Here is an 11,519-nt window from a genome sequence, read left to right on the forward strand (position 1 = left end):
AGATTCTGGATATTAGACCATTGTCAGATGTATAGTTTGCAAATATTTTTTTTCAATTTAGTAGGTTGTCTGTTTGTTGATAGTTTCTTTTGCTGGACAGAAGCTCTTTAGTTAAATTAGGTGCCACTTGTGAATTTTTTTTTTTTTCAATTCCTTTTGGGGACTTAGTAATAAATTTTTTCCCAAAGCCAGCATCCAGAATGGTATTTCCTAGGCTTTCTTATAGAGTTTTTATTGTTTTAGGTATTAACATTTAAGTTTTTTATCCATATTCAGTAAATTTTTGTATATTGTAAAAGGAGGCAGTCCAATTTCAATCTTCTGCATATGGCAAGCCATTTATCCCAGAATCATTTATTGAATAGGGACTCCTTTCTCTATTATTTGTTATTGTTTAATTTGTTGAAGATCAGGTGGTTGTAGGTGTGTAGCTTTATTTCTGGGTTCTCCATCTTGTTTAATTGGTCTGGTGTCTGTTTTTTTTACCATTGCCATGCTGCTTTGGTTACCATAGTCTTGCAGTATAGTTTGAAGTCAGGTAGTGTGATCTCTCTGACTTTTTTCTTTTTGCTTAAGATTGCTCTGACAATTTGGGCTCTTTATTCGTTCTATATGAATTTCAGAATTTTTTTCTAATTCTGTGAAAAATGATGTTAGTTTGATAGGAATAGCATTTCATTTGTAAATTGCTTTGGGCAGTATGGCAATTTTAACATCTTGATTCTTCTTATCCCTTAGCGTGGAATGTTTTGCAGTTTGTTTTTATCATTTTTGTTTTCGTTCAGCAGTGTTTTGTAATTCTCATTGCAGAGATCTTTAACTTCCTTGGTAAGCTATATTCCTAAGTATTTTATTATTTTTGTGGCTATCGTAAATGAAATTGCATTCTTTATTTGGCTCTGAGCTTGGAAGTTATTGATGTATAGTAATGCTACTTATTTTTGTACATTACTTATTTTGTATCCTGAAACATTACTGAAGTTGATTATTTGTTCTAGAAGCCTTCTGGTAGAGTGTATGGGAGGGTTTTCTAGATACAGAATTACATAATCTATAAACAGAGATAGTTTGACTTCTTCCTTCTTTTCCTATTTGAATACCTTTTATTTTTTTTATCTTGCCTGAATGCTCAGGCTAGGACTTTCAGTACTATGTTGAAAAAGAGTGGTGAGAATGAGTATCCTTCTCTTGTTCCAATTTGCTCATTCAGTATGATGTTGGCTATGGGTTTGTCATAGATGACTCTTATTGATGTATATTCTTTCAAACTTTAATTTGCTGGGGGGTTTTAATATAAAAGAATATTGAATTTTATCAAACGCCTTTTCTGTGTCTATTGAGATAATCATCTGATTTTTGTTGTTGTTGTTGTTAATACTGTTTATGTAGTGAATCAAATTTATTGGTTTACATATATTGAACAAACACACACAAACATCCCAGGAATAAACTTTATTCAATTGAGGTGAATTAACTTTTGAATGTGTTGCTGGATTACATTTGCTAGTATTTTGTTGAGGCTTTTGCATCTATGTTCATCAGAGATACTGGTTAAAGTTTTCTTTTCTGTTGTTGTGTCTCTGCCAGGCTTTGGTTTTTTTAGAATGAGTTAGGGAGGAGTTCCTTCATTGATTCTTTGGAATAATATAATAGGTTTGGTACTGGCACTTCTGCATATGTCTGGTAGAATTAGGATGTGAATCCAACTGGTGTAGCACTTTTTTGGTTTGGTAGGCTTGTTATTGGTGATTCAATATCAGAACTTTTTATTGGTCTGTTCAGGATTCCATTTTCTTGCTGGTTCAATCTTGGGAGGTTGTGTATTTCCAGGAATTTACCAATTTATTTTAGGTTTTCTAGTTTCTGTGCATAGAGGTGTTCATAACAGTCTCTGAGGATTTCTTGCATTTCTGCAGGATTGTCTGTAATGTTGTCTTTGTTATTTCCAATTGTGTTTATTTAAATCTTCTCTCTTTTTTTTTTCATTAATCTAACTAGTGATCTACCAATTTTGTTTAATCTTTTAAAACTGACAAGACTCTTAATTTCATTGACTTTTTAAATGAATTTTTTGCATCTCCACCCTTTGCTTTGAGTCTATGGGTGTCATTACTCAATTTTCTTCAGTTTTGCTCTGAGTTTGGTTATTTTTCTTTTGCTAACTTTCTGTTTGGTCTGCTCTTGCTTTGTTAGTTCCTCTGGGTATAACATTAGGTTGTTAATTTAAAATATTTTGAACTCCTGGATGTAGGCATGTAGTACTATAAACTTTCCTTTTAACACTGCTTTAGCTGTTTCCACAAGATTCTGGTATGTTGTGTCTCTGTTTTTATTAGTTTCAAATTTGCCCTAATTTTGTTATTTACCCAAGTCATTTGGAAACACATTAACTTCTATCTTAGTGTAAGGTTTTGATAGGTCTTCTTGGTATTGATTTCTGTTTTTATTGCACGGTGGTCTGACAGTGTGGTTGGTATGACTTTGATTTGATATTTTTCAATCTGTTGAGACTTGCTTTATGGTTGAGCATGTGGTAAATCTTAGAATATTTACTACATGCAGACGAGAAGGGTGTACATTCTGTGGTTGTTGGGTGGAGTGTTCTGTAGATGTATATTAGGTTCAACTAGTCAAGTGTACAGTTTAAGTCTAGAATATTTTTCTTAGTTTTTTGCCTCAATGATCTGTACAGCACCATCAGTGGGGTGTCAAAGTTCCCTAGTATTATTGTTTGGTTGTCTATATCTCTTTATAGATCTCTAAGAACTTGTTTTATGAATCTGAGTGCTCCAATGTTGGGTGTGTATATGTTTAGGATGGTTAAATCTTCCAATTGGATTGAGTCTTTTATTATTGTTCAATGCTCTCTTTTTTTGTCCTTTTTGATCATTGTTGATGTAATGTCTGTTTTATCTCATATAAAAATAGCAATCCCTCCTCTCTTTTTGTTTTCTGTTTGTCTAATAAATCTTTTTCCATTCCTTTACCTTGAGTCTATGGGTGTCATTACTTGTGAGATGGGTCTCTTGAAGACAGCAGTCAGTTGGGTCTTCTTTCTGTATCCAACTTGCCACTCTGTCTTTTTAAGTGTAACATTTAGCCCATTGACATCCAGGATCCATATTGATATGTGAAGATTTGATCCTGTCATCATGCTGTTTTCTGGTTATTATGTAGACTTGATTGTGTAGTTGCTTATGGTGTCAATGGTGTATGTGCTTAAGTGTGTTTATATGGTGCCGGTTATTCTTTCACATCCATGTTTTGCACTTCTTTTAGGACCTCTTGTAAGGCAAGTCTACTGATAACTAATTCTCTTAGCATTTGTTTTTCTGAAAAGTATTTCATTTCTTCTTTGCTCATGAGCTTAGTTTGGTGGGTTATGAAATTCTTGTTTGGAATTTCTGCTGTTTAAAGATCTTGAAAACTAGGTCCTCAATCTTATCTGGTTTGTAAGGTTTCTGTTGAAAAATGAAAAATGTAAAATGTTAAGAGTAAAAAATAAAAGGCGAAGTAAATATCCCTTTACTCAGATCTTCAGCTTTAGAAAATTATACACTATGAACAAAATAAAAAATACACATGCCTAAAGACTGTGAAAAGTGAAGAAATGAAGGTGTTAAAACTTGAGGGAAGCAGTACATGGATGAGGCTTCTTGGTATTTTTTTTTTTCTTGTGGCTTTACCCAGGAACAAGCCAAGAACTGGCATAGCTAACACTTGGATAAAAAGCCCTAGGAAAAAAGAGTTTTCCTATTCAACTTAACAAAGAGGTCAGTGTAACTCAAATGTTTCTATGGATTTGATGGAATTCTAACAAATTATCTGCCAATTTCCATTGTTTTATTTTCATCAAACAGAACAAAACTCCTCCTAACAATTATATGAAGATGCAAATGGCCAACAAGAACTAAAACACCCTTGAAAATTAAATGCTAGGTAACAAAACTTGGCTGTCTGGCTCTGATTGAGTGACATGAACCAGATTTATTCTCTTGCCTGAAAGAACTAAATTACAGACAAGATAGATAGAATAATGTTTTTCAAGACATAAGACATCAGGCTACAAAGGTTAGTGTTCTCTGAGTTATTAAAAATAAATGATGTAACCTATGCAGGTGTTTCAGCTTACTAACTGGAGAAAATTTTCAGTTTAGTGTGGGGAGAAAAGACTCAGGATTAGCCTAGCAGTCTCCTTAAGGAGGTGGGCATTTTGAAAGGTCAAGGCAGCAAGAATTCACAAGACAGAATACCAAAGATAAGATAGCTTCACAGAGGAAAAATTCTGGAGTCCTATAAAGAGTCCTCCGTAAGTGTTCAGCTGCGTAATGATGACTGCACATGTGTGAGGAAAATATATGAGGCCCAGAACTGGAGCTTCTGAAAGCAATAGACGGACTAATTCTTGAGGCTCAGATAGAGCCAGGAATACTGCTTATTCCCACAAGTCAGACTGGAAAAAATTAAAAAATTTTTTAATGGGCAATAGGTAGAATATAATGAAGTATCTTACCCCAGTAGTGAAAATAATAGCTCTAGATTACTTGCTCTTCTGATCTTGCCCAAAAAGTCCTAAGAGGAAGATTCAAAAGGTTCAACCATTTTCTAGTAACTTAAAAACGTCCCTGAACAATGCTCAGGAATGTCCATAGGAATTAAAAATATACATCTAGCACCTAATTAGGTAAAATTTTCAGTATCTGACATCTAATAAAAATTACCAGCTATGCAAAGAAGAAGGAAAAAACAACTGAATGAGAAGAAACAGAGTCAATGTGAGGCACCAGTGATAGAATTAGTATAAAAAGACATTAAGCAGTATTTACAACTATATGCCATATGTTCACAAAGCTAGAGAAAAAACTGAGCATGTTAAATAAGGGCATAAAAATATGAAAAGGCACAAATCAACTTTTTAACAATGAAAATTACAATATTTTCTGTAAAAATATACCATGTAAAATTGATTATATTAAGCAACGTGCAAAATAACTAAATAGTGAATTTGAAGACACAACAATACAAAGTAGCCACAATTTAAAAACAGAAAAAGGATTGAACTAAAGTAAACAGAGCATCTGTGAACTCTAAGTCAACACCACGCAGCCTAATATACATGTAATTAGGATCCCTAAAGGGGAGAAGAGATGAGGGGACAGAAAACATATTTGACGAAATATTGGCACAAGATTTTCCAAAGTTGATGATAATTTTTATAATTTTATTTTAAGCTTAATAATTAAAAGCACAGTAAATATTTTTGCTAAGGAACCTGACAATCAAATTGTTCAGAGGCAAAAAAAAAAAAAAAAAAAAAAAAAAAGAGGAAAAACTTAAAAGCAGCCAGAGAAAGAAGACATTCTATATTAAAGGACTAAAATAAAGATGATGCAGATTTTTCATCTGAAATAATATGCAAAAGACAGTGGTGCAACAACTTTATCACACCACACACCTACATATGCAAATGTATGCACACACACACACGTTGTCAATTGAGAACTCTTTACTGGGGGAAAATATCTTTTAATGTGAAGGCAACATAAAGGATTTTCAGACATACAAAGCATAAACATTCATCACTTAGAAACCTGCAGTGCAAAAAATGTTCAAGGAAAACCTTTGAAGAGTAGGAAAATGATTAAAAATATGTTTATTGAAAAATTCCAGGAATTATAACTACATGAGCAAATGTACACAATCTTTTTCTTATTATTAAATTTCTATAAAAGATAATTGTTATTAAATGAAAATAATAACAATCTACCATGGGGTTTATAGCACACAGCATAAAGGCCAGAGGTGACACACGGAAGTATACTATTGTAAGAGTTTGATAATATAAGTGAAATTGTATATCATTTTAAAGTAGGCTATGGTAAGTTAAAAATATGTATAATAAACTTTAATCACTTAAAAAATAACAAGTCAAAGAAGGCATAACTAATAGGCCAAGAAAGGATATAAATGGGAACCATTAAAATAATCCAAAACAGGAAAAAACAGAAAAGGAAAGAACACAAATAACATTAGGTCAAATAGAAAATGAATAGTGAAATTATTGACTTAATCATCTCAAGATTCCAATTCATTGTAAACCAGAGGTCAGCAAACTTTCTCTGTAAAGGATCAAGTAGGAATTTTAGGCTCTGCAAGCCATATGGCAACAACTAAACTCCACCACTGGAGCCCAAAAACAGCCATAGATGATACGTAACTGCATAGGTGCTGGCTGGATTAGGCCAATAGGACAGATTTCCCCCCACTAGTCACAGGTTTCAGAGTCCCAATCTAAATGCCCTAACAAAAAGGCAGAGATTTTCGACTTGTATAAAAAAAACAAGAGCCAACATTTTGCTGCTTACTATAAATGTACGTTAAACATAAAGACACAAATATATTGAGTAAAATAATAAAATAGGTTAAAATACATTCATGTGAATCAAAAGAAAATTGGGTTTTCTGAATTCCATTAGTTCCTTTTACACTACCACTCCAAAATAATAACCCTAAAATTTTGGTATATGGTGACAAAATAATCCAGAAATTTTGATATGTAGCCACAAAAGACTCTGAATATTTCTCATGTTCATCTTGGGTCACTCTTGTCAAGGGAGGGTTTCTTGCAGGTAGTTGAAGCTATGCACAGAGTTTATTTCTCCAGCAATGCAAAGTGTTCTCTAAAGCAATAGTGGTGAGCTGGGAGATAAAACACATTGCTCACAACAGTCAAGATGTGGAATCAACCTAACTGTGTATCAAAAAATGAATGGATAGAGAGATTGTAGTATATATACATAATGGAATACCATTCAGCTTTAAAAAGGGAAGAAATTCTGTCATTTGTGAAAACATGAATGAATCTGTGGGATAATAAGTGAAATAAGGTAGGCATAGAAAGATAAATACAACATTACTTCAGTTATATGTTAAATCTAAAAATGTGGAACACTTAGAAGCAGAGAGTACAGAATTGTGGCTACCAGCGATTGGTGGGGGCCAGGGTGGGGATTGCTGAGGTGTTGGTCAAAAAATACAAAATTTCGGTTAGACATGAGTAGTAAATTCAAAATATCTATTGTACAACATGGTGACTGTAGTTAATAACAATGTATAGTATTCTTGAAAATATCTAAAAGATGATTTTAAGTGTTCTCACCATGAGGTAAGACATATGTTAATTGGCTTGATTTAGAAATGTAGTGATGTATACATATTTTAAAACATCATGTTGGATACCATAAATATATGCAACTTTATTTGTTGAATAAGTAAACACAAACGTAGAGGAAGCACACAGACACAGATACACATACACAGACTCACACACACGTTGCTCTTCCATGTGGCTATTTTTTCCAAATCAACCTACTAAATACCTGCTCCAATATATTGAGGCACCTGGAATATCTGGAAACACCAGATCTAGAAGTGAAGCTTATGCTTTGGAGATGTGTGACTTACTTCTATTTCTTGGGCTTCAAAACAACAAATGGAAAAACAGCTTTTAAAATTGTGTGCTAACTTTACTTTTTTATTACTTTGAAATTAATTATTTTGTTTTTCTTTTCTATTTTATTTCTCCTACAATTACGATGTTCATTTTGTTATTCTGTTTTTAATCCTTAAATGGTTGATTTTTTTTAATTATTTTATTTTATTTTACTTTAAATTCCAGGAAGTGAGTACAGAACCTGCAGGTTTGCTACATAGGTATACATGTGCCATGGTGGTTTGCTGCACCTGTTGACCCCTCCTCTAGGTTCCCTCCCCTAACTCCTACCCTGCAACAGGCCCTGATGTGTGTTGTTCCCTTCCCTGTGTCCATGTATTTTCACTGTTCAACTCCCACTTATGAGTGCGAACATGCGGTCTTTGATTTTCTGTTTCTGTTTTAGTTTACTGAGGATGATGGCTTTCAACTTCATCCATGTCCCTGCAAAGGGCATGATCTCATTCCTTTTTATGGATGCATAATATGCCATGGTATATATGTACCACAATTTCTTTATCCAGTCTATCATTGATGAACATTTGGGTTGGTTCCATATCTTTGCTATTGTAAATAGTGCTGCAATAAACATATGTGTGCATGTGTCTTTATAGTAGAATGATTTATATTCCTTTGGGTATATACCCAATAATGGGATTGCTGGGTCAAATGGTATTTCTAGTTCTAGATCCTTGAGGAATTGCCACACTGTCTTCCACAATGGTTGAATTAATTTATGTTCCCACCAACAGTGTAAAAGCATTCCTATTTCTCCACAGCCTTGCCAGCATCTATTGTTTCTTGACTTTTTAATAATCGCCATTCTGACTGGTGTGGGATGGTATCTCATTGTGATTTTGATTTGCATTTCTCTAATGATCAGTGATGTTAAGATTTTTTTCATATGTTTGTTGGCCACATAAATGTCTTCTTTTTAGAAGCATCTGTTCATATTCTTTGCCCACTTTTTGATGGGGTTGTTTGGCTTTTTATTGTAAATTTGGCTTTAAGTTCCTTATAGATTCTGGATATTAGACCTTTGTCAGATTGGTAGATTGCAGAAATTTTCTCCCATTCTCTAGCTTGCCTGTTCACTCTGGTTATAGTTTCTTTTGCTGTTCAGAAGCTCTGTAGTTTAATTAAATCCCATTTGTCAATTTTGGCTTGTGTTGCAATTGATTTTGGCATTTTCATCATGAAGTCTTTGCCCATGCCTATATCTTGAATGGTATTACCTAGATTTTCTTCTAGAGATTTTATGGTTTGGTGTTTTACATTTAAGTCTTTAATCTATCTTAATTTTTGTATAAGGTGTAAAGAAGGGGTCCAGTTTTAGTTTTCTGTATACAGCTAGCCAGTTTTCCTAGCCCCATTTATTGAATAGGAAATCCTTTCCCCATTGCTTTTGTCAGGTTTGTTGAAGATCAGATGGCTGTAGATGTGTAGTGTTATTTCTGAGGTCTCTGTTCTGTTCCATTGGTCTATATGTCTGTTTTGGTACTAGTACCATGCTGTTTTGGTTAGTGTAGCCTTATAGCATAGTTTGAAGTCCAGTAGCATGATGCCTCCAGCTTTGTTCTTTTTACTTTGGATTGTCTTCGTATATGGGATTTTTTTGGTTTCATATGAAATTTAAAGTAGTTTTTTCTAATTCTGTGAAGAATATCAATGGTAGTTTGATGGGAATAGCATTGAATCTATAAAGTACTTTGAGCAGTATGGCCATTTTCATGATAATGATTCTTCCTATTTTCCATTTGTTTGTCTTTTGTCTTATTTCCTTGAGCAGTGGTTTATAGTTCTCCTTGAAGAGGTCCTTCACATCTCTTGTTAGCTGTTTTCCTAGGTATTTTATTATCTTTGTAGCAATTGTGAATGGGAGTTCATTCTTGATTTGGCTCTCTGCTTGTCTATTGTTGGTGTATAGGAATACTTGTGAAGTTTGCACATTGATTTTGTATCCTGAGACTTTGCTGAAATTGCTTATCAGCTTAAGGAGTTTTTGGCATGAGATGATGGGGTTTTCTAAACATACAATCATGTCATCTGCAAACAGAGACAATTTGAATTCCTCTCTTCCTTTTTGAATACCCTTTATTTCTTTCTCTTGCCCAATTGCCCTGGCCAGAACTTCCAACACTATGTAGAATAGAAGTGGTGAGAGAGGGCATCTTTGTCTTTTCCTGGTTTTCAAAGGAAATCCTTTCAGTTTTCTCCCATTCAATATGATATTGGCTATGGGTTTGTCATAAATAGCTCTTATTATTATGAGATATGTTCCATCAATACCTAGTTTATCGATAGTTTTTAACATGAAGGAATGTTGAATTTTATCAAAGGCCTTTTCTGCATCTATTGAGGTAATCATGTGGTTTTGTCTTTGTTTCTGTTTATGTGATGGATTATGTTTATCAATTTGCATATGTTGAACCAGCCTTGCATCCTAGGGATAAAGCAGACTTGATCGTGGTGGGTAAGTTTTTTGATGTGCTGCTGTATTCGATTTGTGAGTATTATATTGAGCATTTTCACATTGATGTTCATCAGGGATACTGGCCTGAAGTCTTTTTTGTTGTTGTTATGTCTCTGCCAGGTTGTGGTATCAGGATAATGCTGGCTTCATAAAATGAGTTGGGGAGGAGACCCTCTTTTGAATTGTTTGGAATAGTTTCAGAAGGAGTGTTACCAGCTCCTCTTTGTACCTCTGGTAGAATTAGTCTGGGAATCTGTCTTGTTCTGGGCTTTAATTTTTGGTTGGTAGGCTATTAATTACGGCCTCAACTTCAGAGCTTGTTATTGGTCTATTCAGGGATTTGACGTCTTCCTGGTTTAGTCTTAGCAGGGTGTACATGCCCAGAATTTATCCATTTCTTCTAGATTATCTAGTTTATTTGCATAGAGGTGTTTTTAGTAACCTCTGATGGTAGTTTGTATTTCTGTGGGTTCAGTGGTGATATCCCCTTGATCATTTTTTATTGTGTCTATTTGATTCTTCTGTCTTTTCTTCTTTATTAGTCTAGCTAGTGATCTATTTTGTTAATTTTTTCAAAAAAAAACAACTCCTGAATTCACTGATTTTTTGAAGGATTTTTTGTTTATAGCTCCTTCAATTCTGTTCTGATCTTAGTTATTTCTTGTCTTCTGCTACCCTTTGGATTAGTTTGCTCTTGCTTCTCTAGCTCTTCTAATTGTGATGTTAGGGTGTTGATTTGAGATCTTTCCAGCTTTCTGATATGGGCGTTTAGTGCTATAAATTTCCCTCTGAACGTTGCTTTAGCTGTATCCCAGAAATACTGGTATGACGTCTCCTTGTTCTCATTGGTTTCAAAGAACTTCTTTATTTCTGCCTTAATTTCATTATTTACCCCTGAGTCATTCAGTAGCAGGTTGTTTAATTTCCATGTAATTGTGTGGTTTTGAGTGATTTTCTTAATCCTGAGTTCTAATTTGATTTCACTGTGGTGTGAGAGACTGTTATGATTTCAGTTCATTTGTATTTCCCGAGGTGTGTTTTACTTCCAATTTTGTGGTCTACTTTAGAATAAGTGCATGTGGTTCTGAGAAGAATGTATGTTCTGTTGATTTGGGGTGGGTGGGGAGTTCTTTAGATGTCTATTAGGTCCACTTGATACAGAGCTGAGATCAAGTCCTGAATATCGTTGTTAATTTTCTGTCTTATTGAACTGTCTAACATTGACAATGGGGTATTAAATTCTCCCACTATTATTTTGTTGGAGTCTAAGTCTCTTTGTAGGTCTCTAGGAACTTGTTTTATGAATCTGGGTGCTCCTGTATTGGGTGCATATATATTTAGGATAGTTAGCTCTTCTTGTTGCATTGATGCCTTTACCGTAATGCTCTTCTTTGTCCTTTATGATCTTTGTTGGTTTAAAGGCTGTTTTGTCAGAGACTAGGATTGCAACCCCTGTTTTTTTTTGCTTTTCATTTGCTTTGGTAATTTTTTCTCCATTCCCTTTATTTTGAGGCTATGTGTGTCTTTGCATGTGAGATGGGTCTCCTGAATAAG

This window comes from Macaca fascicularis, chromosome 13 (genome assembly GCF_037993035.2).
Source record: "Macaca fascicularis isolate 582-1 chromosome 13, T2T-MFA8v1.1".
In the NCBI taxonomy this organism is placed as follows: Eukaryota; Metazoa; Chordata; class Mammalia; order Primates; family Cercopithecidae; genus Macaca; species Macaca fascicularis.